General features: G+C 40.6%; 3 protein-coding genes and 7 non-coding genes across 10 annotated transcripts in view; 9 read left to right on the forward strand and 1 right to left on the reverse strand.

Annotated features, from left to right (window-relative positions):
* Positions 1-27,022, forward strand: part of LOC141381669 (BEN domain-containing protein 5-like) — a 495,902-nt gene that overhangs the window by 188,368 nt on the left and 280,512 nt on the right. The gene's annotated exons all lie outside the window — the stretch shown is intronic.
* Positions 1-27,022, forward strand: part of LOC137490953 (uncharacterized) — a 245,143-nt gene that overhangs the window by 139,616 nt on the left and 78,505 nt on the right. The gene's annotated exons all lie outside the window — the stretch shown is intronic.
* Positions 1-27,022, reverse strand: part of LOC137490939 (uncharacterized) — a 163,008-nt gene that overhangs the window by 36,988 nt on the left and 98,998 nt on the right. The window lies entirely within an intron of this gene.
* Positions 5,555-5,627, forward strand: trnak-uuu (transfer RNA lysine (anticodon UUU)). The gene has a single exon. It is a non-coding gene; the product is annotated as a tRNA-Lys (tRNA).
* Positions 6,149-6,230, forward strand: trnas-uga (transfer RNA serine (anticodon UGA)). Its single transcript has one exon. It is a non-coding gene; the product is annotated as a tRNA-Ser (tRNA).
* On the forward strand, positions 6,420-6,491 carry trnah-gug (transfer RNA histidin (anticodon GUG)). The gene has a single exon. It is a non-coding gene; the product is annotated as a tRNA-His (tRNA).
* Positions 6,994-7,066, forward strand: trnak-uuu (transfer RNA lysine (anticodon UUU)). The gene has a single exon. It is a non-coding gene; the product is annotated as a tRNA-Lys (tRNA).
* trnas-uga (transfer RNA serine (anticodon UGA)) lies at positions 7,588-7,669 on the forward strand. The gene has a single exon. It is a non-coding gene; the product is annotated as a tRNA-Ser (tRNA).
* trnas-uga (transfer RNA serine (anticodon UGA)) lies at positions 8,600-8,681 on the forward strand. Its single transcript has one exon. It is a non-coding gene; the product is annotated as a tRNA-Ser (tRNA).
* trnas-uga (transfer RNA serine (anticodon UGA)) lies at positions 19,422-19,503 on the forward strand. Its single transcript has one exon. It is a non-coding gene; the product is annotated as a tRNA-Ser (tRNA).

Raw genomic sequence — 27,022 nt, forward strand, 5'->3', positions numbered from 1 at the left:
CCATGGCAGAGTGCTGGGTAGGAGCAGTGTGTTGGGTCATGGCAGAGTGCTAGGCCGTGGCAGACTGCTAGGTGGTTTCCCATCATATTGCTCTTCCTTCATGGCAAAGGCAATTCTGCGAGAAGGAAAGAGCTCAATATATTCTATAAAACTCACTTTATTGTGGGCATGTTCTTTGGAGCCTTTGCTGCCTCCTGTGGGGCCCCTCTTCAAAGAAACCCAGCAGATGTTTTCTGTTAGTCACATCTCCATGGTGCTCATTTAAGCTTTTTTTGACCTTGTCCAGTACTGCCTCTGGGGACAATGATTTTCTGTAGGGCTTTCCTTTGTTAGCTTCCTTCACTTTTGTTGCCTCCACTGTATCTGTAAGATTCAGGCTGCCATCATTCCGTCTCCTGAATCGAGGTTCTATCTAGTAACACATTGGTTAAAGTAATACATAGGTTCCACAAATATTAAAATTTACTCACCCTCAAGTTGTACCAAATACATTTAAATTTCTTTGTTTTGAGGAACACAAAGAAGATATTTGGAGCAATGTCAGCAGACAAACAGATTTTAGCCAACTATTTACAGCCGTAGTTGGAGAAAGATATACTGTGGCAGTAAACGGGTGGTGAGATATTAAAATAATTATACCATTAATAACAATGTTTGTCCTAGTTGAGACAGCGAATAAGTGAAATTCTATCTCTTTGTAATGTCAATTTTTTTAAGACAATATTTTCATTTTCAAAAAGAAAATATTTTCTACATTTTGAAAACTACTGTTGTATTACATGTAAAAGCAGTGCATTCAAACTATTACTTTAAAATGAAGTTACTTACATTTTAGTCTGTCACTAAATTTAATCTATGTCTGTGAAATAGAAAATTAAAGAAGAATATTAATGTTAACTTTGTTACTGGTTTATAATTAGTGATGAATTAATGTGTGTGCATTATTATATTATTGTTTTATTATTGGTGATGCATTAATGTGTGACCCTTATATTGTAGCTTTATTATTAGTGATGAATTGATGTGAGCATTATTCTATTCTTGGTTTATTATTAGTGATGCAATCATGCATGACCCATATTGTTTTTTGCTTTGTGATTAGGGATGTATTATGCGTGAGCGTTATTAGATTAGTTTATGATTAGTGATGTAGTGATATGTGAGCGTTATTATACTATTTGTTTATAATTAGTGACTGATGAAATGAGCCTTATATTTATTATTAGTGAAGTGATTCATTAATGTGTTAGAATAATGCACGGGCATTATTGTAACTATGGTAGTAAATAATAATATAAAGTGTTGTAATGTATAATAACTGCATTAAAATGTTTGTAGTAAAACTGTACAGTGTGCTTGGTCGGCTAATGTTAATCTTACCAAATAACATTATATAACATCTATAACAATCATTTAATAATCGTGTTGTAGTAATTAATGTTACTGTAATGGTTATTTAAACCAACTTGTTATAAAAATACTTACTTTGCAATTGTTGTCCGAATTAATCTGCAACAAAATCTGTTATTACAATACAAATCATGAATGTTATAAGGGCTCTGATTGGCCATAGCGTTCATTGTAACTCGGAACATGATTGGCTGCCGTAACCAAGAATAAGGTGAATCTTGGTTCCAACCCGGAACGTGATTGGCCGGTGTAACCAAGAATAACGATGACTTACAGGTGGCAGTATGCGCCACTGGCCCAGTCTGCGTCAGCAGTGCTCATTAGCATGCTGCTTGGAAAGAGGACACGGCTCGGTGAACGGAGTTCCTTCAACGCATGCTGTGCTTTGTTGTCATGGCAAGTTGTGGTGTCGATAAGATGCTCTTACACAGAGCATGTGACAGTCCCTCCCAAGAAGAACTGTGATCCAGGCTCTGAGACTTTCTCTACTCCAGGAGGAGGTTGCAAACGTTAGAGTTATTTTTGGAGCAGCTGCAGCACACCTGGGTGGAGGCCCACAGCTAGACTTGAGGGCAACCATTAGCCAGACATTCCCTGGTGGTCTAGTGGTAAGGATTCGGCGCTCTCACCGATGCGGCCCGGGAGCTTCCTTTTCACCTCCATGGTGAACTTCGAGCAGTGCTGAGCTCTCTTCGCAAAGGCAAGAAAGCGGCTCTGAGCGCAAAACATGTCCTTCGAGGCGAACCAGCGACCTAAGGATTGCCAACATCCCAACTACTGTCCTCCGCTCTACCAATTGAGCTATCGAAGGCTTCCAGGGTACTTCCACAACCACATCCTATAAGCTAGCTGCAGTCCGACCGCTGGCCAAAAAGGACAGAAGCAAAAGCACTCAAGCCTTCCCATACCGTGAGTCGAACCAGGGCCACCCGGGTGAAAACCAGGAATCCTAACCGCTAGACCATATGGGAACTGCCACTTTTGAAACCCAGTCTTGGCACAAATTCCAGTTTATTCTGATTGCTGGCAAGTCCCTGCTCCGCTTGCACAAGTGCCACTCATACACTTACGCACTCTCTCATACACAGTTTCTTGGTTTCCGTAACCGAGAATCTTCTGATCCGTAGTCATAAGCGCTAACCTTTGCACCACCGTCACTCTGTTCAGCACCTTGTTAGCACATTGCTTGAAGCAAGGACAAGGCTCTGTCAACCCGGAGTTCCTTCACCACACATTCTGCTTTGTTTTTATGGCAAGAGGTTGTGTGGATGGGATGCTCTTACAGGATTCCTGACAGTCCCTCCATAGAAGACCTGAGATCCAGGGTCGGAGACTCTCTCCTCTCCAAGAGGAGGTTAAAAGCAATGGTTTCTTTTGTGTCTGTGTGTCAGAGCCCGTAGGTGTTGCTGCAGCTCAGAGACCTACAAGTGGAGGAGATTACACTGCAAGTCGGCTGGATGACCTCTAAGTGGTAGGCAGTTATGCCACACGTAGGCTGGGTTTCCGATTGATGTAGCTGTAGTAGACATTCATAAAAATAAAAAAATAAAAACTGCTTACTCTGAGGTTGTGTTTAGGGTTGGGGTAGGTGTGATTTTAATAAACTGCAATAGGTTGTATTCTGTGCCATGTACAAGACATTGAATCAATGAAACCCACATCGAGGTTTGTTACTGTGAGGTTTGGTTAAGAGTTGAGGTAGGTTGGGAGGTTGATAAAACACAGCAGGAAACTGTGAGGTTAGGTTAAGGATTGGGGTAGGTAGGTTTGACATTCAAACATAACTGATAGTAGTATGAGCATCTGCAATGGATTTCAAAATTATAATGGACATTCAGAATTTTTCTTATAGGATTTTCACTTTGTCCTATATATTTTAAAATCTTTTGGAGCAATATGACTTAATTTATTGGAATTTCCACTTTGTCTTTAGGATCTGATTTTGATTTTTTGATTCATTAGACTTTGATTAGAATTTTTTTTTTTCCATAAGATATTTTTGATTATGTCAATTAATTATTTTTTTAGATCACAATAGTATAGGATGTTTTTTTTTTTGATCTATGATTTTTCTTAAAGTATAATGATTATAATATAAACATATACAAATTACGATATAAAAAATTCAGTAAACATTATATAATACTTTATAAATAAACATATTAAATTAGAATACTAATGGAACAATAATTTTTGTTAATTTTTCTTTTATTTAATCAGCCTCTTCAGTTTTGCTAATAACAAATATAAATGAAATAACAGTATCTCTTTTTAGTAGATAAGTAATTTACAGTTAATTAAGAGTAGTTAATTCACAGTATTTTGCAGCATTATATATATGTGTATATATATATATATATATATATATATATATATATATATATATATATATATATATATATATATATATATATGTATGTATGTATTTGTGTGTGTGTGTGTGTGCATGCATCAAATAAAGTATTTTTGGTCGTCTTCATTATGTGGTAAATTCTGACCAATGACATTGCAGAATTTTGCATCGCTAATGACCTCTGCTTCAGCTGCTGCTTGCGTCTCAGGTCTGATCAACCAGGTAAGTTTAGCCTTTTAAATTTAAGAGTTAATATTTAAGTTCTGTATTAAATTAGCCCTAAATAGTTGAAAATTTAATTCGGTGTTCAGTTACACCCATTGTAGTGATTCGCTTGAATCATGAGTGAGCAGTAAACTGTTGACGGCTGAGGCGATCTATTCAAACTCGAGCTGTTAATTTCTGAGGCAGTATTTACAATCCCTGATTTAATTGATCCAGATTTATATGTTTTCATGAAATGACACAGTTCTTTAATCATTTTTACATATAATTATGTGTTAATTAGATGTATCATGTTTGTTTTTTGCTGTTTATGTGACCAACGTCTGCAATGACCGGTGTATTTAACATTACTGCAACTAAAAATATTTGAATAGCAGAAGATCTGAAGCAATACGCGATAGTTTAAACTGTCGTAATACATAAAATGTAATACATATACATTATATATATATATATATATACAGTTGAAGTCACAATTATTAGCCCCCCTGAATTATTAGCGCCCCTGTTTACTTTTTTCCCCAATTTCTTTTTAATAGAGAGGAGATTGTTTCAGCACATTTCTAAGCATAGTAGTTTTAAAAACTTATTTATATTAACTGATTTCTTTTCTCTTTGTCATGATGACAGTAAATAATATTTTACTTAATATTGAGGTGGATTTTGTGCTCTTTGGGGTGTGAGGTTGATCTGTATATTTGGGTTGTGTGTGGTCTGCTTGTGGACTTGCATACCATTAAAAGAATTAAGGTGCTATGTAGAGTTAGAAAGGGGAAATTGCCTGAGTAAACAACTAAGGGTCACAAGAATTGGATGAGAAAAGACCGGGAGAAAGCCTGAGTTAACAACTAAGGTATCACAGGAAATGGATGAGAATAGAGCAACTCGTGGTTTGAATCCTGCCGACTACGATGGGAAAAGCAAAACGGCAGCAGATGCCAGCTAGCTGCCCTGGGGCTTTCCATTTTTAAACACATATGACAGAGAATGAACATCCAGCGGCTTTCCCGTAGCTCGCTGTGATCGTATAGTGGTTAGTACTCTGCGTTGTGGCCGCAGCAACCCCGGTTCGAATCCGGGTCATGGCAGGTTTTTCAAGGTTTTCATTGGCGTAGCACACTGTGTCGCCATCCTTAATCTCCAGCCTCCTTTTAGTGAAAGTTTCCTAAAGTGTGAAAGACTAGGGATTCGATATGAGCAACGGGACCTTTGATGCCAGCATGCTGTGTAGATAAGCATTGATCAAGTCACGCTTCTAAGGCATGGAAGGAATCTTTTCAATTGTTAAGTCTCCATTTATTGCCACAACAACAGAGAGACCTTCTGCAGTTGCTATTGATCCATTTAATGTCTCCTACATGGGATGGAGTCCTATCTATTGTGTTGTTCTGATGTCTACACCTACAACAACCATAAACCCAACCTCACAGTAATCTGTTGTGTTTTAGCAACATCTACACCAACCATAAGCCTAAACCCCACCTCACGGTAAACTTTTGTGTACCGTGAAGGTCTGCGCCGACCACAACCATAAACATTACCTACTTGCAAATGCCTTACCATGGAGCCTGGAAAGCTCAGTCGGTAGAGCATCAGACTTTTAATCTGAGGGTCCAGGGTTCAAGTCCCTGTTTGGGCGTATAAGACTTTTTGTGGAGCCACAGCTTTTGCCGTTGAGCCATCACTTGCTGAAAGTTATATCTGGACAACAACAACAGAGAGACCTTCTGCAGTTGCTATTGATCCATTTAATGTCTCCTACATGACATGGAGTCCTATCTATTGTGTTGTACTGATGTCTACACCTACAACAACCATAAACCCAACCTCACAGTAATCTGTTGTGTTTTAGCAACATCTACACCAACCATAAGCCTAAACCCCACCTCACGGTAAACTTTTGTGTACCATAAAGCTCTGCGCCGACCACACAACCATTAACATTACCTACTTGTAAAGCCTTGCATTGGAGCCCGGATAACTCAGCCGGTAGAGCATCAGACTTTTAATCTGAGGGTCCAGGGTTCAAGTCCCTCTTCGGGCGAATAAGACTTTTTGTGGAGCCACAGCTTTTGCCGTTGAGCTATCGCTTGCTGAAAGTTATATCTGGATGCACAACACATGTACTGGGAATGAGGACATGGCTGTATAGGCAGTCTTGTAGTCGTGGCCGAGTGGTTAAGGCGATGGACTTGAAAGCCATTGGGGTCTCCCTGCGCAGGTTCGAGTCCTGCTGACTACGTCCAGGCAGTGCGCAGGACTTAGTTTGCGACCTTCCATGATTGTTTGCAATTCCATTGTTTCTTGGGAAAAGGGATGTGCTAGAAGGGAAAAGCAAAACGGCAGCAGATACCAGCTAGCTGCCCTGGGGGCTTTCCATTTTTAAAGACATATGACAGAGAATGTACATCCAGCGGCTTTCCTGTAGCTTGCCGTGATCGTATAGTGGTTAGTACTCTGCGTTGTGGCCGCAGCAACCCCGGTTCAAATCCGGGTCACGGCAGGTTTTTCAAGGTGACATTGGCGTTGCACTCTGTGTCACCATCCTTAATCTCCAGCCTCCTTTTAGTGCAGGCTGTGCTACTGGAACGTCCTGAATGTTTCCTAAAGTGTGGAAGACTAGGGATTCGATATGAGCAACGAGACCTTTGATGCCAGCATGCTGTGTAGATAAGCATTGATCAAGTCACGCTTCTAAGGCATGGAAGGAATCTTTTCAATTGTTAAGTCTCCATTCATTGCCACAACAACAGAGAGACCTTCTGCAGTTGCTATTGATCCATTTAATGTCTCCTACATGACATGGAGTCCTATCTATTGTGTTGTTCTGATGTCTACACCTACAACAACCATAAACCCAACCTCACAGTAATCTGTTGTGTTTTAGCAACATCTACACCAACCATAAGCCTAAACCCCACCTCACGGTAAACTTTTGTGTACCGTGCAGGTGTGCGCCGACCACAACCATAAACATTACCTACTTGCAAATGCCTTGCCATGGAGCCTGGATAGCTCAGTCGGTAGAGCATCAGACTTTTAATCTGAGGGTCCAGGGTTCAAGTCCCTGTTCGGGCGTATCAGCCTTTTTGATGAGCCACAGTTTTTGCCTTTGAGCCATCGCTTGCTGAAAGTTATATCTGGACAACAACAACAGAGAGACCTTCTGCAGTTGCTATTGATCCATTTAATGTCTCCTACATGACATGGAGTCCTATCTATTGTGTTGTACTGATGTCTACACCTACAACAACCATAAACCCAACCTCACAGTAATCTGTTGTGTTTTAGCAACATCTACACCAACCATAAGCCTAAACCCCACCTCACGGTAAACTTTTGTGTACCGTAAAGCTCTGCGCCGACCACACAACCATTAACATTACCTACTTGTAAACCCTTGCGTTGGAGCCCGGATAACTCAGCCGGTAGAGCATCAGACTTTTAATCTGAGGGTCCAGGGTTCAAGTCCCTCTTCGGGCGTATAAGACTTTTTGTGGAGCCACAGCTTTTGCCGTTGAGCTATCGCTTGCTGAAAGTTATATCTGGATGCACAACACATGTACTGGGAATGAGGACATGGCTGTATAGGCAGTCTTGTAGTCGTGGCCGAGTGGTTAAGGCGATGGACTTGAAATCCATTGGGGTCTCCCTGCGCAGGTTCGAGTCCTGCCGACTACGTCCAGGCAGTGCGCAGGACTTAGTTTGCGACCTTCCATGATTGTTTGCAATTCCATTGTTTCTTGGGAAAAGGGATGTGCTAGAAGGGAAAAGCAAAACGGCAGCAGATACCAGCTAGCTGCCCTGGGGGCTTTCCATTTTTAAAGACATATGACAAAGAATGAACATCCAGCGGCTTTCCCGTAGCTCGCAGTGATCGTATAGTGGTTAGTACTCTGCGTTGTGGCCGCAGCAACCCCGGTTCGAATCTGGGTCACGGCAGGTTTTTCAAGGTGACATTGGCGTTGCACTCTGTGTCGCCATCCTTAATCTCCAGCCTCCTTTTAGTGCAGGCTGTGCTACTGGAACGTTCTGAATGTTTCCTAAAGAGTGGAAGACTAGGGATTCGATATGAGCAACGGGACCTTTGATGCCAGCGTGCTGTGTGGATAAGCATTGATCAAGTCACGCTTCTAAGGCATGAAAGGAATCTTTTCAATTGTTAAGTCTCCATTCATTGCCACAACAACAGAGAGACCTTCTGCAGTTGCTATTGATCCATTTAATGTCTCCTACATGACATGGAGTCCTATCTATTGTGTTGTTCTGATGTCTACACCTACAACAACCATAAACCCAACCTCACAGTAATCTGTTGTGTTTTAGCAACATCTACACCAACCATAAGCCTAAATCCCACCTCACGATAAACTTTTGTGTACCATGAAGGTCTGCGCCGACTTGCAAATGCCTTACCATGGAGCCTGGATAACTCAGCCGGTAGAGCATCAGACTTTTAATCTGAGGGTCCAGGGTTCAAGTCCCTCTTCGGGCGTATAAGACTTTTTGTGGAGCCACAGCTTTTGCCGTTGAGCTATCGCTTGCTGAAAGTTATATCTGGATGCACAACACATGTACTGGGAATGAGGACATGGCTGTATAGGCAGTTTTGTAGTCGTGGCCGAGTGGTTAAGGCGATGGACTTGAAATCCATTGGGGTCTCCCTGCGCAGGTTCGAATCCTGCTGACTACGTCCAGGCAGTGCGCAGGACTTACTTTGCGACCTTCCATGATTGTTTGCAATTCCATTGTTTCTTGGGAAAAGGCATGTGCTAGAAGGGAAAAGCAAAACGGCAGCAGATGCCAGCTAGCTGCCCTGGGGGCCTTCCATTTTTAAAGACATATGACAGAGAATGAATGTCCAGCGGCTTTCCTGTAGCTCGCCGTGATCGTATAGTGATTAGTACTCTGCGTTGTGGCCGCAGCAACCCGAATCTGAGTCACAGCAGGTTTTTTAAGGTGATATTGGCGTTGCACTCTGTGTCGCCATCCTTAATCTCCAGCCTCCTTTTAGTGCAGGCTGTGCTACTGGAACGTCCTGAATGTTTCCTAAAGTGTGGAAGACTAGGGATTCGATATGAGCAACGGGACCTTTGATGCTAGCATGCTGTGTAGATAAGCATTGATCAAGTCACGCTTCTAAGGCATGAAAGGAATCTTTTCAATTGTTAAGACTCCATTCATTGCTACAACAACAGAGAGACCTTCTGCAGTTGCTATTGATCCATTTAATGTCTCCTACATGACATGGAGTCCTATCTATTGTGTTGTACTGATGTCTACACCTACAACAACCATAAACCCAACCTCACAGTAATCTGTTGTGTTTTAGCAACATCTACACCAACCATAAGCCTAAACCCCACCTCACGGTAAACTTTTTTGTACCGTAAAGGTCTGCGCCGACCACAACCATAAACATTACCTACTTGTAAAGCTTTGCCATGGAGCCTGGATAGCTCAGTTGGTAGAGCATCAGACTTTTAATCTGAGGGTACAGGGTTCAAGTCCATGTTTGGGCGTATAAGACTTTTTGTGTAGCCAAAGCTTTTGCCGTTGAGCTATCGCTTGCTGAAAGTTTCATCTGGATGCACAACACGTGTACTGGGCATGAGGACATGGCTGTACAGGCAGTCGTGGCCGAGTGGTTAAGGTGATAGACTTGAAATTCATTGGGGTCTCCCTGTGCAGGTTTGAATCCTGCCGATTATGTCCAGGCAGTGTGCAGGACTTAGTTTGCGACTATCCATGACTGTTTGCAATTCCATTGTTTCTTGGGAAAAGGGATGTGCTGGTAGGGAAAAGCAATATATATAAAACGGCTGCGCAGGCTAGCTAACTGCCTTGGGGCCCTACATTTTCAAAGCCATATGACAGAGAGTGAATGTCTAATGGCTGTCCCATAGCTCGCCGTGTTCGTACAGTGGTTAGTACTCTGCGTTGTAGCCGCAGCAAGTCTGGTTGGAATCCGTGGAATTCATGGCAGGTTTTTCAAGGTGGCATTGGCGTTGCACTCTGTGTTGTTATTCATAATCTCCAGCCTCCTTTTAGTGCAGGCTGTGCTAATGGCTAAGGCCATGAGGACATGGCAGTACAGTCAGTCTTGTAGTAGTGGTTAAGGTGAATTCGGGTCAGGATTCCTTACGGTGACAATGACATCACGCCCTCCTCTTGCCACCTGTTTTGTACAGCCCACTTTTTAGTGCACGCTGCAACTCTGACACGTTACAAGTAATTAAATCTAAGCAAATGCCCCAATGATCCCAGTTAAATCAGTCGGTAGAGCATCAGACTTATCATCTGACGTTCCAGGGTTCAAGTCAAGGATGCTGCATACTGATATGTTGTTGACCTGCTGCTAGCTCAGGTTAAAGAGGCCCATCTCATCTCAATCATTGAACAGTTGTCTCACTTTCAGCTACAGCTTGCTGATTTTGACCAGTGGACAGAACTCACATTTCAACATCAGAAATGACTTCTGAACAGTAAGTAGATTTAGTCAGTACCCGTTATGCAGCAGGCTTCTTAAACTCAGTTAAGCTTGTATCATTTTATCAGTGGAGTTAGATAAGTTTGTGGAAGTCAAATCTTTAAAAATCTAAAGAGTCTTCTAGAACTTAGTACTTCTAGATAAAAAAAATTTAGATTGAGAAGTTTCGAAAACCTCTGAAGAGCACAGATGTTTACGAGAGGAGAGCAGTTTGTACATTAATTGTGTTATTTTAAATTTGACGTGTAAATCCTATCTGCTGGTATAATCTTGGTTTAAGAAATAATTGAGACAATTTTAATCTTCTCATAATAAATGTATTATTATTAAATACCATTAAAATAATATGTTTAGTAACAGTATTATATTAAAATGAAATTAAGCTTTTTTCTTAAAACTCCAATCAAAATGTCCGGCACACTTTGCTTTGTGTGTTTGTGTGCTCATTCCTTTGTTTCTTTACCTGGAGATGGGGTGGGGTGTGGTGGACCCCAAACCTTCACAAAGCTGCTCTCGGTGTCTTCATTCTATAACATGTTGATTTTATTATCCACACAGATCCTTCCACAGCAGGATGTTGTCCCTCTGCCCTGTGTGCAAAAAGGCTCCTCATTCTCTTCCTGGGCATCTCAGGAAGGTGCCCAGCCAGCAACGATATGTCGGGCCCAGATGGACTAACTACGGGTTCCATGGGAACTGTGTGGGCATGGGCTTTGGCTGGGTGAAATCAGAAGGTCCCATGTAGGTTTTCTAGAATGAGTCCCACATAGGAAGCCCATATGAGCTAATTACATGGGCGCCATAAGGGACAGGCATGGGCCAATTGGGCATGGGTTTGATCTGGGAACACATATATGGGTCCTACATGGAATATTTATGGGCCAAGTGGGCAAGGGTTTGATCTGGGAACACAAATATGGGTCCTACATGGCATAATTATGGGCCAACAGAACATGGGTTTGAACTGGGGACCCACATATGGGTCCTGCATGACATATTTATGGGCCAAGTGGGCATGGGTCTGAACTGGGAATGCATATATACGTCCTGCATGGCATATTTAAGGGCCAAGTGGGCATGGGTTTGAACTGGGAATGCATATATACGTCCTGCATGGCATGTTTATGAGCCAAGTGGGCATAGGTTTGATCTGAGAACACATTTATGGGTGCTGCATGGCCTAATTATGGGCCAACTGAGCATGGGTTTGAACTGGGAATGCATATATGGGCCCTGCATGGCATGTTTATAGGCCAAGTGGGCATGGGTTTGAACTGGGATCACAAATATGGGTCCTACATGGCATATTTATGGGCCAACTGGGCATGGGTTTGAACTGGGAATGCATATATGGGTCCTGCATGGCATATTTATGGGCCAAGTGGGCATGGGTTTGAACTGAGAACACAAATATGGGTCGTACATGGCATATTTATGAGCAAAGTGGCATTGGGTTTGAACTGGAAATGCACTGGGGGAAGGGCTGCTCTTGGGTCCGTAAGGCCCTTGGCTCCACACCCTGCCTGTCCCAGGCGGCTGGCTGCATGGTGTTGTCAGCGGTTGCCATTTTCGGCCCGATGGGGCCTGCCCTATGCAGCTGAGAGGGGCTCTGGCGGGGGCTTTGTCTTCCACCACCTGGGTGGAAGCATGTCCATCTCTGTGGTGTGGTGGTAGGGAACATGTGCCGTGGGGTTGCTGCTCCTGGCCAGGGTACAGGGTTTCCTGGCCTTCCTGGGATACGTACAGAAGTATAGAGTTATGACAGTCCCGTGTTTCATTTAAATTTTTTATAGCTGTTATGCATTGATTAATCATCATTCATTATTAGTGTTCTATTAAGTTCAGGTTAGTTATAATGTGTTGATGGCCATCATTTCAATCTGTATGTCCTGGCGAGTGACGCTAGGGAACGATTAGTGGGCAATACGTGAGCCGCAGGAGGTTTCACGCATTCATGAAGAAGTCACACTGCCAGCACTGAAACATTGTTCACAGTATCTTCTCAATGTCTGTGTTTGTTCATATTACAGACTGTGCAGTGTGACAACAATAAAAACAATATTATGGTGCCACCAGAAATCTCCGCCTGTTCTGTATGCAACATACTGTTACACTTCCACTATCACACATAACTGAACACGCTTCACCCCTCATATTCTGCATGTTGACACTATCACTGCGTCCCCTAGTAAACATGTAAAGGCAAGGCACGTTTATTTGTATAGCACAATTCATGATACAAAACAATTCAAAGTGCTTTACATAAAACATTACAAGCATTAAAGTGCAGAAAAAACATTAAAAAGTAAAATAATAGAGAGCATAATTTCTGTGAGTGTGAACCATGTACATTGATGGCTACTGTTATTTAGCTTTTCTTTTGCGTGTGTGTGTGTGTGTGTGTGTGTGCTATTGTCATGATCACCAGCAATCTAGTAGCTGATCACATAGGACTACAAATCTGCTGGTAAATGGACTACAAGAACCAGTCATGCTTTACACACACATCCGGTTCCAGATCCTGAGTGATTGCATACACACAGCTGATGCTGCTCAAGTACTGATTACACACACATATATACAGCTCACTTTGAGACACTCATTTCTGAGTCTTGTTATCTGTTTAATGACATTATAACGTGGTTTCCTTTGTCTTGTTTTTCTGTGATTTTGATCCTCGCCTTGTTTATTTGTTAAATCTTGTGTTCTGCAAGCCTTGTGACCATCTGCCTGTCTTTTGACTACAACTCTGGATTGCCCTTATACATCTGTTAGCCATTGTATTGACCACTGCTTGCCTGACCATTTTAATGAACCTGCATGTGGATCCGCATCTCTGTTGTCAGTGTCACATTCCTGGTTTCAGATATAAATCTGTGGCCCACATGAGTGTACAAACTTTTTGTGCCATGTTTGTTGTTCACTGTATCAGGAGTGTGTTGTGTTGTATTTTTTGGAGTTTTTTTTTCAGAGATTTTTTTGAATATATTTTTTAGTTTACCTGTAAGTTGTGACATTGCTTTACAAAAATAAGTTTTGTTGGTCAATTTAATATATTTCTTGGAGTCTAACACATCAAGTGTCTTGTGTTTATCTTCCTTTTAATTTTTTTCTTAGATTGTTTCCTTAAACCATTTGGCATGGTTGGGCTTAAATAGGCCTTTCATGAATTGCCCAGTTAGGATAAACATAAGTTGCTTACAGAGCCCACTTCAAGCCCATTTGGGCATCCACGGTTGAATGCTGGTGCAAGCCCACTTTAAACCCCTTTAGGCAGGTGGGGCCCAAATGGGTCTGACATGAATTACACAAATAAGACCCTTACAGATCCCACCTAAAACCCATCTGGGCATCATGGCTGGCCCCCATGTGAATCCCAAGTGCAAGCCCATTTAAAACCCTTTAAGCAGGTGGGGTCCAACTGGGTCTTTCATGAATTGCCCGGTTAAGACACTCATAAGATTCTCATAGATCCCACTTAAAACCCATCTAGGCATCCACGGCTGGCCATCATGTAGATCCCAGGTGGAAACCCACTTAAAACCCCTTTGGGCAGGGCCCAAATGGGTTTGCATGAATAGCCCAGTTAGGACCCATGCAGTACCATTACAGGTCCCACTTTTAGTACGTCTGGGCTTCCCCCGGCTGGCCCCAATGTGGTTCACGGGTGCAAGCCCATAATGGGGCCCACATTTGGGCCCCACATGTCATTTCTGGCTGGGACAGAGACAGAGATCAAGGCTGTCGTCATAGAGGCCAAGAAGGAGTTGTCCGAATTTTGTCACAGAGGACATTTCTGGGAGTTTGGAAAAATTTGTGACATATTGGACTCTACTAATCCTCTTGCCAAGTTTGTAACTCTGTTATGCTTCTCTGATTTGATGAATCTGGCTTCAAATTAAACATCTGCACATATTTAGACATAAATATAAATTATTGCTTGTTTATTTGACCTTATTTATGATCCCTGTTTTAGGATGATTGCGGAGATGCAGTCAAGGGGGTTGATGATTAATAACTTACCTTCAGTCCTCCCAGAACCAGCTCGGTTGACTACATCTTCTATGCCTCAAAGCTCTGGAGAAGGTGCAGAAAGTCCATTGGAGCCTCCAAATGAGCCCTTATCTGACAAGAGCTCTGGAGAGTACTACCAGAGGTACAGTTTCAAATCGGCATTCCCAGAAATTAAATGTACACTGTGGAAATGATTTCTCTTTAATATACAAAGTCATTTTGCTCACCTGCTTTTCTATTTCAGCACTGGTTTCAGCACTACAGCACTTCTTCCGTGAGGGTGGAAGGTTTCAAAAAAGCCTTATACAATAAGCACTCCATTGACCACCCTCTTCTAACAGGATTTAATAAGTACCTTTACATTGATCTAGGATATAAAAACAGCAAACAAGTAGTAAGTTCATTAACCACTTAAACTCTGCGTGCCCGGTACCAGGGACAAAATGACGTCATCAGGAGAATAACTATAGATTTAAGAGGTCTGCCTGCATCAATAACACCATATGACCTACTGGGTGAAAGCTTGGAATGTCTATTTTCAACTGATACACGTCACTTTGCATATTTGTTGTACTGTAAAGAAGTTATTTACACTTAATTTACACTATCTCAAGCCCCCCCTATTTTGTACATTGTTCAGTATGCATATTTTTCACATCGCTAATATTAGACACAGATTGGCAAGTAATACATCAAATTAAAGCTCTCATTCCCAATAATAATGATCAATTGCTATTTTTATTGATTTACAATCACATATCCAACAGTCTTTGAATGAATCATAAAGTATAAACTCGTTTTTTGTAAACATACAAGAGAAATTATTGCTTATTTGCTCTGTGAGCTGCCGGATATAGCACAGATAGGTAAACAAGTTACATCATCTTTTACCTTAGGTTGTCCTCTGCAAAATGAGTCCATTTTCAGCATTTCTGAGGAAGTGTGCATCAGTAAACCCCTGCTGTCTTGTAAGTGCCAAACGCAACAAATTAGGGTCATGATATTCCAAAATTTGGGAAAATATGATAGTTTCAACCTATCCAGATGTACTATATATCATTGAAGATGAGATTCTCGGCTTTACACTGATGTATCGTGAGCTTTGATCAGCCAATCAGTGACAGAGATATTGCATGACGAACGGGAAAAGAGAGGTGTCCAAAACAAGAGTGCATAAAAGTCACAGGTCAGACGCACAATACCTTGGACTGACTGTTAATCAGGCTAGCAGAAAGGAAAAGAAAAGGTGGCTGGGTCATGCCCTCGCCCTTGAGTGGATGTGGGTTGATAACTGGCGAGTCATCTGGGCTTCTTTGGAGTGCCTTTGTCTAGGACGTGTCTTAAAGGCATCAGGTGACAACCTTCCTAGAGTCTGGATTTGTTGCTGTAAAAGCCCTTTGTGCATCTTTGATGGCTGCTCATATTTTGAAACATAGTATACAGGAATGAGAGAAAGTAATTCAACACCTTTAATACATTTTTTAAGACTCTTTCCACACATTTAAAGACCTTATAACCACTTTTCAACCAGAAATGCTGGCGAGGTTCATCTTATAGAATATTTACTAAATATTAAATGTAAGAAATAATCCAAACTAAAACATTCGTATACGGAAAACATGTATATTAAAATCTAGCCGATTCGACAGGTTGTCACCTATAGAGCTGCAGAATAATGGTGTTGCAGTAAACAAGCAGCAAGCTGTCAAATCTTAGTAGAATTGTACTGATTACATAACTACCTAGTATTCTGATATTCACAGCTTGAATACAGTCACACTTTAGCATACAATGATATCTTGTACAAAATAAATTGTATTACCTTTCAAAGGAATCTAAGATTTTCTAATAATTTAAAGGCCCCCAAACTTCTCTATATTGACTTATCAACTCCCAACACCCTCTAAGACCCTGCAGATGCCTTGTGTATGAGTGACTGGGAGAAGCCTGTGAGGCATAGAACTAAGAATAAGGCTCGGCGGAGCAATTCTGCTGTTGCAGAGGTGCAATGGTAGTCAGCATTGGAGCATTATGAGTGCTAAATATAGTCAATAGTGATATGAAGAGTAAATAAAAGAGGGGCGCAGCTATAGAGCCGCTGCAGTGGTGCTATGGGTGAATGTAACTTGGCAGGGCGTCTCCTCTACTGTTGCAGAGGTGCACTGGTAGTCAATGTAGTATAGTCATGCATGTTCCCGTAAGAATGTAAAACCCTGTCGTTAGTGATATGTAGAGGTGAGAGTAAATAAGGGGTCGGCTAGAACGTCGCTGCAGTTGCGCTATATGGGATTGTAGCTCAGCTGAGCGTCTCTACTGCTGCAGAGGTGCAGTGGGTCAGTGTGGAGGCAATGTGTGACCTGCATAAGTATATGCTGCTGTATTTATGCAGGGGAGTGTGATGATACTGGTATGGGAAGCTTATATATGAGCTTGATTAGAGCATTGCTGCTACGGCAATTGAAATTTGAGTGACCCCTAAATGGGTCAGAGCTGGTAAATAAGAGTGAATGGAAGTAAGGAACAATTGGAGTTTGGAGGGAAAATTAAAGGAAGAAAAGAGGGAAAGAGGCCTAGAAATGCATGCAGGTGGAGGTCTGCTGGAGAGGATCAGCTGGGCTTCCCTGATAAGGTTTTACTCTCTTGAGGTATAAGAAGCTAAGAGGGTTTGAAATGTGTGTGTGTGTGTGTGTGTGTGTTTGGTGGTGGTGGGGGGGCGGGGGGGAGTTTTTCATCCTGCAAAGTTAGATCAGCTATGCTGTGGTATAATGTTGGATGAAATTTTGATGTTAGCTCAGAACATCTCAAAACCAAAGTCTAAAGTGAATATGGCATCAAGGGTGTGGGCTATAGAGTGAATTTGCATACATGAATCAGAAACATTTCCATTCAATAAATGTGCAAATAAAAATTGATGCACACACTTATTAATGATTCCTACTTGTCTTCTTCGTGATAAATAGTAGGCAAAATCTGATATGCAGTGGGGGTAAAAAAGGAAAATGAGTTCATCAGACGCTGGATTCAAACCGAGTTCATGCTCTTGCGTTTTACGAGCTGCGCCACAGTGACTGTTAGGAGTACTGCAACATTTTACACATATAAATCACACTTTTTCCTGTTTACTACACTCAGTGCGATGTTCAGACTCAACTGTGTTAATTGCATCAGCTAAACTCTTCCACACAATTTTTTTTCTTTTGTTATTAATTCCGGTGGACAAACTTGCAAATAACACCGTTTTTCTCCAGTCTACCTCCGAAAGGAGCACCTCTAATTCACATTCTGTTCAAAGTTTCTCTTTTTGCTTGCTTTTACCTTTGGTTTTGCCAAAGTAGAGTCATTAGCCTATTCATACGGGGGAGGAGGCAGGGAGGGGTTTGTGCTCGTGCATGTTGCGCTTAGTTTTACGTTCATTCGAATGTACAAAAGAATATGCGTGAGATTCAGCGTACGCAGTGTTTCATACATCTGAATTTATTACTTATGAAAAATTTACACATTTACCGCTTTGTGCGTAAGCAACGTTTTAGTATGATGTCCACGCAAGTCTTTGTACATGAGGCCCCTGATGTGCCAGCGTCTTGCTGGGATTCAGGCTCAATTGCAGGCGAGGCATCGGGTGAAGTTTTGAGGACAGCGGGGTTCTGGCTAGAGGAGTTGTTTGTTTTTCATGTCGGAAGGTTAAATGATGCTGAAGTGTAGGTTAAATGCTGGAGCATTTGTAGTGGGAAGCATTCTTTCAAAACTAAGATAGAGCAATAAGGAGAAAGTGATCCATTTATATTAAGGTAGGATCACTGATTGGATTACTACTGATTACTAGGGATGGAAAGATTAAACGATATGTATCGATACGCGGTAATGCGCGTGCACGATGCGAGTGCATGGGTTGAGCAGCAGAGGATGAATGAAATTTTGGAAGCAAATCGAGATGCATCGGTTTTTGCGAGATGCATCGGTTTTTCCAAGATACAGCTTATATTTTTAATATAGAATGTATTTTTTATTTATTAACAAGTGTTGTCGGACTTCCGATGACATCATGTGGCTAGTAGTAGCTTGAAGAAATTGCTCCGTTCAAATATGAATATAATTCCTAACTAAATTACATAAAACTCGGCGAATCTTTATTTAAACAAAATGGCATCATTTTGTCCATTTTGTGATGGGTGAAATCAGTTTAGACAAATCCTCTGCTGCGGCCACATTACTACCTGTCACCATAACATGGGGTTCCGGAAGTCAGAACACCCACACCCTTGTCGATTCCGGGGCGGAGGGAAATTTCATAGACTCCAGTTTTAGGCTGTGCTAATGGCACGTCCTGAATGTTTACATTTCCTAAAGTGTGGAAGACTAAGGATTCGATATGAGAAACAGGATTTTTGATGCCAGTATGCTGTGTAGATAAGTACTGATCAAGTCATGCTTCTAAGGCATGGAAGGAATCTTTTCAATGAGTGTCCATTCATTGCCACAACAGCAGGAAGACCTTCTGCAGTTATCATTGATCTATTTAATGTCTCCTACATGACATGGAGTTCAAACTATTGTGTTGTACTGATGTCTACACCTACAACAACCATAAACCCAACCTTAAAGTAACCTGTCGTGTTTTAGCAACATCCACACCAACCATAAGCTTAAAACCCCGTCTCACGGTAAACTTTAGTGTACTGTAAAGCTCTGCGCCGACCACAACCCTAAACCTTGCCTACTTGTAAATTACTATTGTAGAGCCCGGATAGCTGAGTCAGTAGAGCATCAAACTTTTAATCTGAGGGTACAGGGTTCAAGTCCCTGTTCGGGTGTGTGAGGCTCATTTTGTGGAGCCACAGCTTTTGCCGTTGAGCTATCACTTGATAAAAGTTTCATCTGGATGCACAATACGTGTACTAGTCATGAAGACATGGCAGTTCAGACAATCTTGTAGTCGTGGCTGAGTGGTTAAGGCGATGGACTTGAAATCCATTGGGGTCTCCCCGTGCAGGTTCGAATCCTGCCGACTACGTCCTCTAACTTTTTAAAATTGCAGCAGTCATCAATTGTTTGCATTTCCATTGTTTCTTGGGAAAAGCGTTGTGCTGGTAGGAGGAGAAAAACAACAGCGTGTTCTCACTGAACAGAAAGGGGGCATATCACAGGGAGGAACATACCACACAAGGGCCACAACGGCTGTCCCGTAGCTCGCCGTGATCATATAGTGGTTAGTACTCTGCGTTGTGGCCGCAGCAACCCCGGTTCGAATCCGGGTCTCAGCAGGTTTTTCAAGGTGACATCGGTGTTGCCATCAATAATCTCCAATCACCTTTTAGTGCAGGCTGTGCTAATGGCACGTCCTGAATGTTTACGTTTCCTAAAGTGTGGAAGACTAGGGATTCGATATGAGAAACAGGATCTTTGATGCCAGCATGTTGTAGATAAGTACTGATCAAGTCACGCTTCTAAGGCATGGAAGGAATCTTTTTAATTGTTGACTTGTGGCAATTCATTGCCACAACAGCAGAAAGACCTTCTGCAGTTATCATTGATCTATTTAATGTCTCCTATGAAGGATTCGGATTTCTGTTTTCCAGTCCATCTCATCATGGACCAACGTTTATCCTTTTCATCATCCTGTTTCTCAGTATTTAACTGTGAATGGATTTTAATTAATGAATAAGTTAACACATTGCTTAATATAAGAATGTTCAGTGCATTTGCCTGTCTCTTTATACCTATTTTTAGGAGCCAGCAAACTAGGTCAGAGGTCATGTAGACCTTGAGTGGAACTGAGGGCTGAGGACTGGAAACAACTGTTTCTATTGTTATTTCTAGGAGTTAATACTGTCTAAAATGTCTAAAGTGATTTTGCTATTTTTACGGTTAAATCTTTTAAAGTGATTCTACTTTTTATTCAAGATAGACTTTGTGTAGTAAGAATATAACTGCCTGAATGTAGATTACACCAGTTTTTAACCAGTTTCGATAAAGACGGCTAACAGTACAGTCAGCCTTGGATAAAAAAAAAGATTATACTTTGTGTGTGTGTGTTCTATTTGATTGTTCATCCATTTCACTGGTCTGGAGTCAGCTCTAATCAGTCTAAAGGATGTCTGACGTTTATGTTTAGACATTGTTCAGAATTGTACGCACAAACCCCACGTAGAAATGTTCCTAGTCTATCTGTGTTTTAACCAATCAGGTTAGAACACCAAATATGTATGACACAATTAATGACGTTATGTGAGAGTATAATTGTTATTGATTGGTGATTGTAAGCAGATCGGCCTAGGAACTCATTGCGAGTGTTGAAGCTGGCTTCTGCGAATGAAACTGCAAACTATCTTCAGTAAACTTGATTTATTTATTTAAATCTCTGACTCCGGCTCTTCTTCATCTACCAGACTGGTCATTCTTTGGGTTAAACTGTAAACTATCCCTACAGTTTTGGTGGAGGATGCGGGCACTTGTTTACTGGTAACACCATTTATCAATCAACAAAATGAAGGTAGGAAGATTTAAAAATTATAGACTAGGGATTGTCTGTGAAGTAGAGGGTAGTAACGGAACGCTGCTGGTTTCTCATTCAGACGTGAATGAAAGTGTTGGTTTCTCATTTAGACGTAAATGAAAGTGATGGTTTCCCATTCAGACGTGAATGAAAGTGTTGGTTTCTCAATCAGACGTGAATGAAAGGCACCGGTGGATTCACAGTAATTTGTGGTAGATTTGTGTGGAATCCCTTAGCGAGCTGGTGCATTTTTGCGGTACACCTATAGTGATAAGTTGTAAGTGTAACAGTAGTTGAGGGGTGTACCTCGTCCTTCACCCAGAGTTAAAATATTCAGTTGATGGGTGTGTTTTAAGACATTCTCGGGGATAAAACTTGGACTGGTTTTTATTTAGTTGTGGACTAAATTAACCCGAGATTGTAATTAGTTCCACCACTGGTATCTAACTACATCACAGACAAAAGGCATGCCATAAGAATAGTGTAGGTCAGATTATTAGGGAAAGAAATAATTGAATAAAAATAACAAATAACATTATAATAGAGATCCATTAGATAGTAGTGGCCACAAAAGTCAGACAAGATACCTAGAAATATCAGGGTGAGGTTGATTGATCAATGATGCACCAGGAGCAATCCCGAGAAAATTATGACCCTAACTGGATTGGACCGGTCTGGACAGTTTGCACATCTTGGGATGGTTTGCAGATTCATCAAGCAGAAGCCAAGCGCTGTTGGTAAGAGTGCCCTCTCAATTTCTTGTTGCTTTTGGTGTTGAACTCAGATATAAAAAGAAATAGATGAGAGCAGAATGCAGTAAATGGCTCAGCTAAGCTCTCGGGTTTAAAATGATTTTAGAACTGATTGTAAGAAAAAAAAAAAGTATTCCTTTGGCATTTAATTGTCATTGAAAAGCTAAAATCTAAATATTGAGGGGCTAGTAGCAAAAACTAAGCACAGAAACTGACAGTAACATTATGGAAATAAAGAATAGCTTATGTTTTGTCTTAGAAGATACGATTCTGTGTGACTGCACTGTTATCTTGGTTTTGTCACGGGTAGAAGAAGGAGTGAACTCAAGTGCAGAACACAAAGTGTTTATTAAGGAGAAAGTCTTTGCAAAGGAACAAAAAAAAACCCAATCGGGTGAGTGCCGGGGGAGTGCCGTGGTAAAACAGTCCAGAAACAACGGGAGACTCGTTCACTGGCAGCCCTGGACACAAATATGGAGTGAGTAACAGACCGTTATACACACACACCAATGACAACAGACTGACAAACATGAAGGGAAATGACGTGCTATAAATAGGAACAAAGGGATGAGAAACAGGTGGAGCGAATTACTCCGATGACTTGTGAATACTAGAAAAGCAGGTGACTGAAGGTAATCTGTAACATTAAACTGGAGAGGGTGAGAACACAAGGTACGGTGACAGGTTTAGCCCTCACCATGAACTTGGTTTTGGCTGTAAAAATAACAGAGACATGTCTGAATAAAAATGTGCCATGTAAGTCTGTGCAAACAAGCAGCTTTATGGTTGGATATATGTATTTTTAATAATATATATGTAACATAAATGGGGGTTTCAAATAATACTTTGATGGATGCAGTTAACCCCTGAAAGATCTAAAACTATTGTTGACTGTAACAGCATTACTTTGAAAATGCATGTCAACTCTGTTTTATATGTTTTAGGACTGGCTTGAGTAAAAAGATATTACAGCAAAATCATGTTATTGAAGTTAATGTTATGTTTAATGTATGTTTAAACTTAGTAAACATGCATTTTCGTTCTAGATTGCTCAAAACTCTCTTTCTCTCTCATTAGATGTCAGCTAAGAGCTGCTATCTGCCTGTTCCATAACAATTAATAAGCACAGTGCTCAGTTGGAAATCACAAAACACAGATGCAAATGAAATGTTAGAATGAATACAAAGTTTCTACATTTCAATTTGTATGCACTCATAGAGGTATTAGTAATTAAAAATCAAAGTTAACAAATAAGAGATTGCAAAATGCTTTTGTTTGTTTTCCCAGTGATGGGTTGCAACTGGAAGGGCATCCGCTGCATAAAAACGTGCTGGATAGGTTGGCAGTTCATTCCGCTGTGGCGACCCCTGATTAATAAAGGGACTAAGCGAACAGAGAAATGAATGATGGAAAATGCTTTTGTTAAAGCATCTTGAAAAACACTAATATACCCCCTGAGCTAGAGAGATAATTAATTTGAACAGTTGTTATTACTGTTTGGAAATTTCTTGTCTTCAGTGGTTTATTACTGTTTGTAACTTTTGTCTTATCCTTAGTCTCCACCATCACATACAGGGCCTGATGGCTATACTGAGGTAGTAGACCCTGACATTGAATGGATCAGGGTGATATCTAAACTCCCTGAATAATCTCAGCTTGATATTCAGTTGATTTAAGTGTTTGATTAACCTGTCTCAATGTTTGAATTCTAGTAGGTAGTCTCAACGGCTTTCATGGTTCTTGACTGCGCTTTCCCAAGTTTGCAGAAAATTCTGAATCAAGGAGGAAGCCTGCACAGGAGCTTGCAGTGTGAGTGGCAGTTGACCGGTGGGCACGAAGGGGGGTTCCCTAAGACGGGTAAGATTTTCCCTTGGCCAAAGCGGAAAACAACCTAAGGCATGGGACCCCTCGTAAAACCCGGGGCATCTACCCGAAAAGGGAGATGTTTAATGTGAAAATTGGTGCTGGACTGGGGTGATGCTCTATTGGCCTAAAGCATCCTTAGAGGGGAACTGTTTGAAGTTACAGTAGTCTGCCTCAGTGGCCCCGTCCAGACCTGATCACGAGAATCCTGCCTTTATTGAGGACATGACTGTCCTTGTGGCAAGCATCAACGGACTATGCCAGGGTATGATACCCTGAAGGAGATGATTGGTAAAAAGATAATGGCAATGGGCTTTCAAGAACCATTGGAGACAGTACAGTTTCTTAATTTTACCAATATCATTGTGGTTGGATGCTTTAACAGCACTGGATATTTTATATGTCTGAATTTTAAGAATGCTGAATTCCTGAATGTGAAGCTGAGATGATTTTTAACTGATGTGTCTGATTTTTCATAGTATTTTACTGATGCAGGTCCTTATCATTGGCAAAGGACATTTTCGAGATGGTGCTGGCTAAAGATAAAAACTGGCTGTGAGATGGTTTGGATAACACAGCTGAATGGAATTAAGCAGTTAAGGTAAAATAATTACAAAAAATTCTCTTAGTCTTTAAATAGTTCCAACTGAGTTTTGAGAGATAAAAACTTTTGACATTTGGAACGTTGTTGAATGATTAAAGATTCTGAATTGTAACAATTTTAATGTTATAGTCTAAGACTATTGAAAATTTATGTGCATGAAACAGAGAGACAGAGACTGTTTGAGTGAAGCCATGAGTTGTGTTTTGTTTCTGTTATCGACTTGCTTAGCAACGATATTAAGAAAACAAAATGCACCAGCTGATTGTCTCAGAAAAGACATTGATTATGAACAGAAACTTTGAAACTTGATAAAAGATCATGTAAATCCAGTTGAAACTGGACAGAGAATTTTAAGAATAAATTTGTGCGAGTTCAACACCTAAAGCAAACTTAGTTATGAGCTGTCACAATATTCATATCTATGGTACAATAATGCTTATTGTCCTGAGGGAATGATTCATCCCTGTTGTATGAATATTGTCACTAACCTCTGGAATGAGTGTTATATTATTACAGATTGTATAAGCGAAATGCCAGACATTGCAGAAGTCAATAATGCTGAGTGAATCTGATGAAAAGATGATGCAGACCATGAGATGAGCTTTAAACGGATGGGTTATCCAGCTCTGTTTGCAATGGTTAATTATGACTTCTTTTCCTGATTCTGATTACTCTCTGGAATAATAATAATTTTAAAACAAGTTTTATTAGCTTATAGCTGTGAAATTGAAGACTGCCATCCATATCAGGTTACAAACCCATGTCTAAATTGACTGAGAAGTTCAAAGGTTAAATACAGTTAATTCTTTGCTATCTGAATATTAATGTTAAATATTTTAGACTTGATGGCATTTAAACAGTGAAATTGGCTAAGTCACTAACCACAATAATCCAGAAAGCATCCTCACTGTAGCATAGGAAACATAAGCAGAGAATTGAGTTGAAGTCATTTGTGTTAAAGGGAAATGCTGCAGTAAATCACTCTGTCTATGTGTGTGTGTCCTCAATGGTAGAGGAACATAATTGTTTGGATGTTGTGTAGAACAGAGATAAAGTTGAATGAAAGTATTTGCATCTGATGGTTGAATTCAGTAAGAAGTATTTATACTGCTGCAGCGAAAATGAACATTTTAGTAAACAGAAGTGCAGCGTGAACTTTACCAGCATTTTTAAGCAGTTAAGTCAACTCAAGTCAATATTATTATTGTGAATACTGACAAGTTTTACAGAAACTTAGACTGTCTTTAAATGAAAATTTAGTAGTCCATATCCAAGCAAGAGTCTTGATTATATGTGGTAAAAGAGTTGTTAACGCAGTCTGTTCTTGTTCAATTGGTAATGCTTTCAAACAGGTTTCACTGTCAAATGACAGGTATGAAAGATTTTCAAGTAATCAATAGTTTGAGCAAATAGCTAACCTGTGAGCATTTCAAATTGACCAGACAGTAAGAATCAAATGAATTTTATACAAAATCATACTGTTTGCTTCTAATTATGTTGACTGGTTTAGTCAGAGTAAAGTAAATGGTACAAATGACAAGTTGAGAAGATGATTATAAGGTTTAGTCTTATTTCTGTTAAAAGATGCTTGAGTTTGAATTACTCAGGTTTGATCTTTGTTGAATTAGACTAAAATTGTGTTAAACCCCTAAAACGTGGGAACAAAAGAAATGGATTCACAATCCCTCTTATTGCATGTTAATGACTTGGATTAATAGTTTGTAAAAACCATTACATCTTTCTTGGTCTCTAGGTAACAGGTTATATCTATATCTAGTCTCTTTGAGGTGACTGAGGGTCTGGCTCAATGTCAGGAGTGCAATAACAGTGTTTATTCATTTAGCCCGGCTTCCAGAGAGTGGATTTGATATTAGTTTGTTAACAGTGAAGGTGAATTTTTCTAATTATAGCCAGGACAAGGGTGCTTGTACACTTCCTATCAATGATACAGAGGAATGTGTAGCATCACTACAATCACATCATTATTTGAATGAAAAGATATTTTAAGTGGACTTGACTGACATGGAGTTCAGCAAGGTGATAATTAAACATGGTAATGGTGCTGAATTGGACTATTGTGGTATTGGCATGTTTAATGTGTGTTAATGTAAAAATGTTTCATTATTCTAATTTGAAGTTACAGAACACGCTAATGAAGGTTTTAAGACTGGTGAAGATAAAGATGTTTTTGCAGGTCATGAATTTGAATCCTGTGTGGCTTAGGTCGAGTGGATGACCTTTTGTGTCTGATCAGAGGATCTCTGAGCACTAGAATTAGCCTGTATGTTTGGATTAAGAGTTGGAGCAAGTTGTAGATGCATCAGAGGAAGTATCGATGGAAATTATGAGTTGTTTACTTCTGGAGGACTTTTAGGGCTTGCACATTTGTGTTCACATTCTGGACTTTGGTCCGCTGTTGTTTTTGTATGTTTTCACTTCAGATTGCAGGACCCTTAATCCCATTGATGATGAGAAACGTGAACTCCTTTTGTGGGTGGAAAGTGAAAGAGCCCTTAGCTTGGGGACTGGAATTTTTAGGTTCCAGCTTGTCCAAGAAGGGGCGAAGAAAACTCTGCGAACTTATTAAGGGAGCATGAGTCATTACTTTCACTCTCCTTAGTGACCTCACTGGTTGACCGGAAGCGGAGTTTGGACTCCATTCTGGTCAAAAGGGGCGACTGAAGGATTCGGATTTCTGCTTTCCAATCTGTCTTATCATGGACCTACTTTTATCCTTTTCATCATCCTGTTTCTCAGTATTTAACTGTGAATTGATTTTAATTAATGAATAAGTTAACACATTGCTTAATATAAGAAT

The sequence above is a fragment of the Danio rerio genome, chromosome 4 (genome assembly GCF_049306965.1).
Source record: "Danio rerio strain Tuebingen ecotype United States chromosome 4, GRCz12tu, whole genome shotgun sequence".
Classification (NCBI taxonomy): Eukaryota; Metazoa; Chordata; class Actinopteri; order Cypriniformes; family Danionidae; genus Danio; species Danio rerio.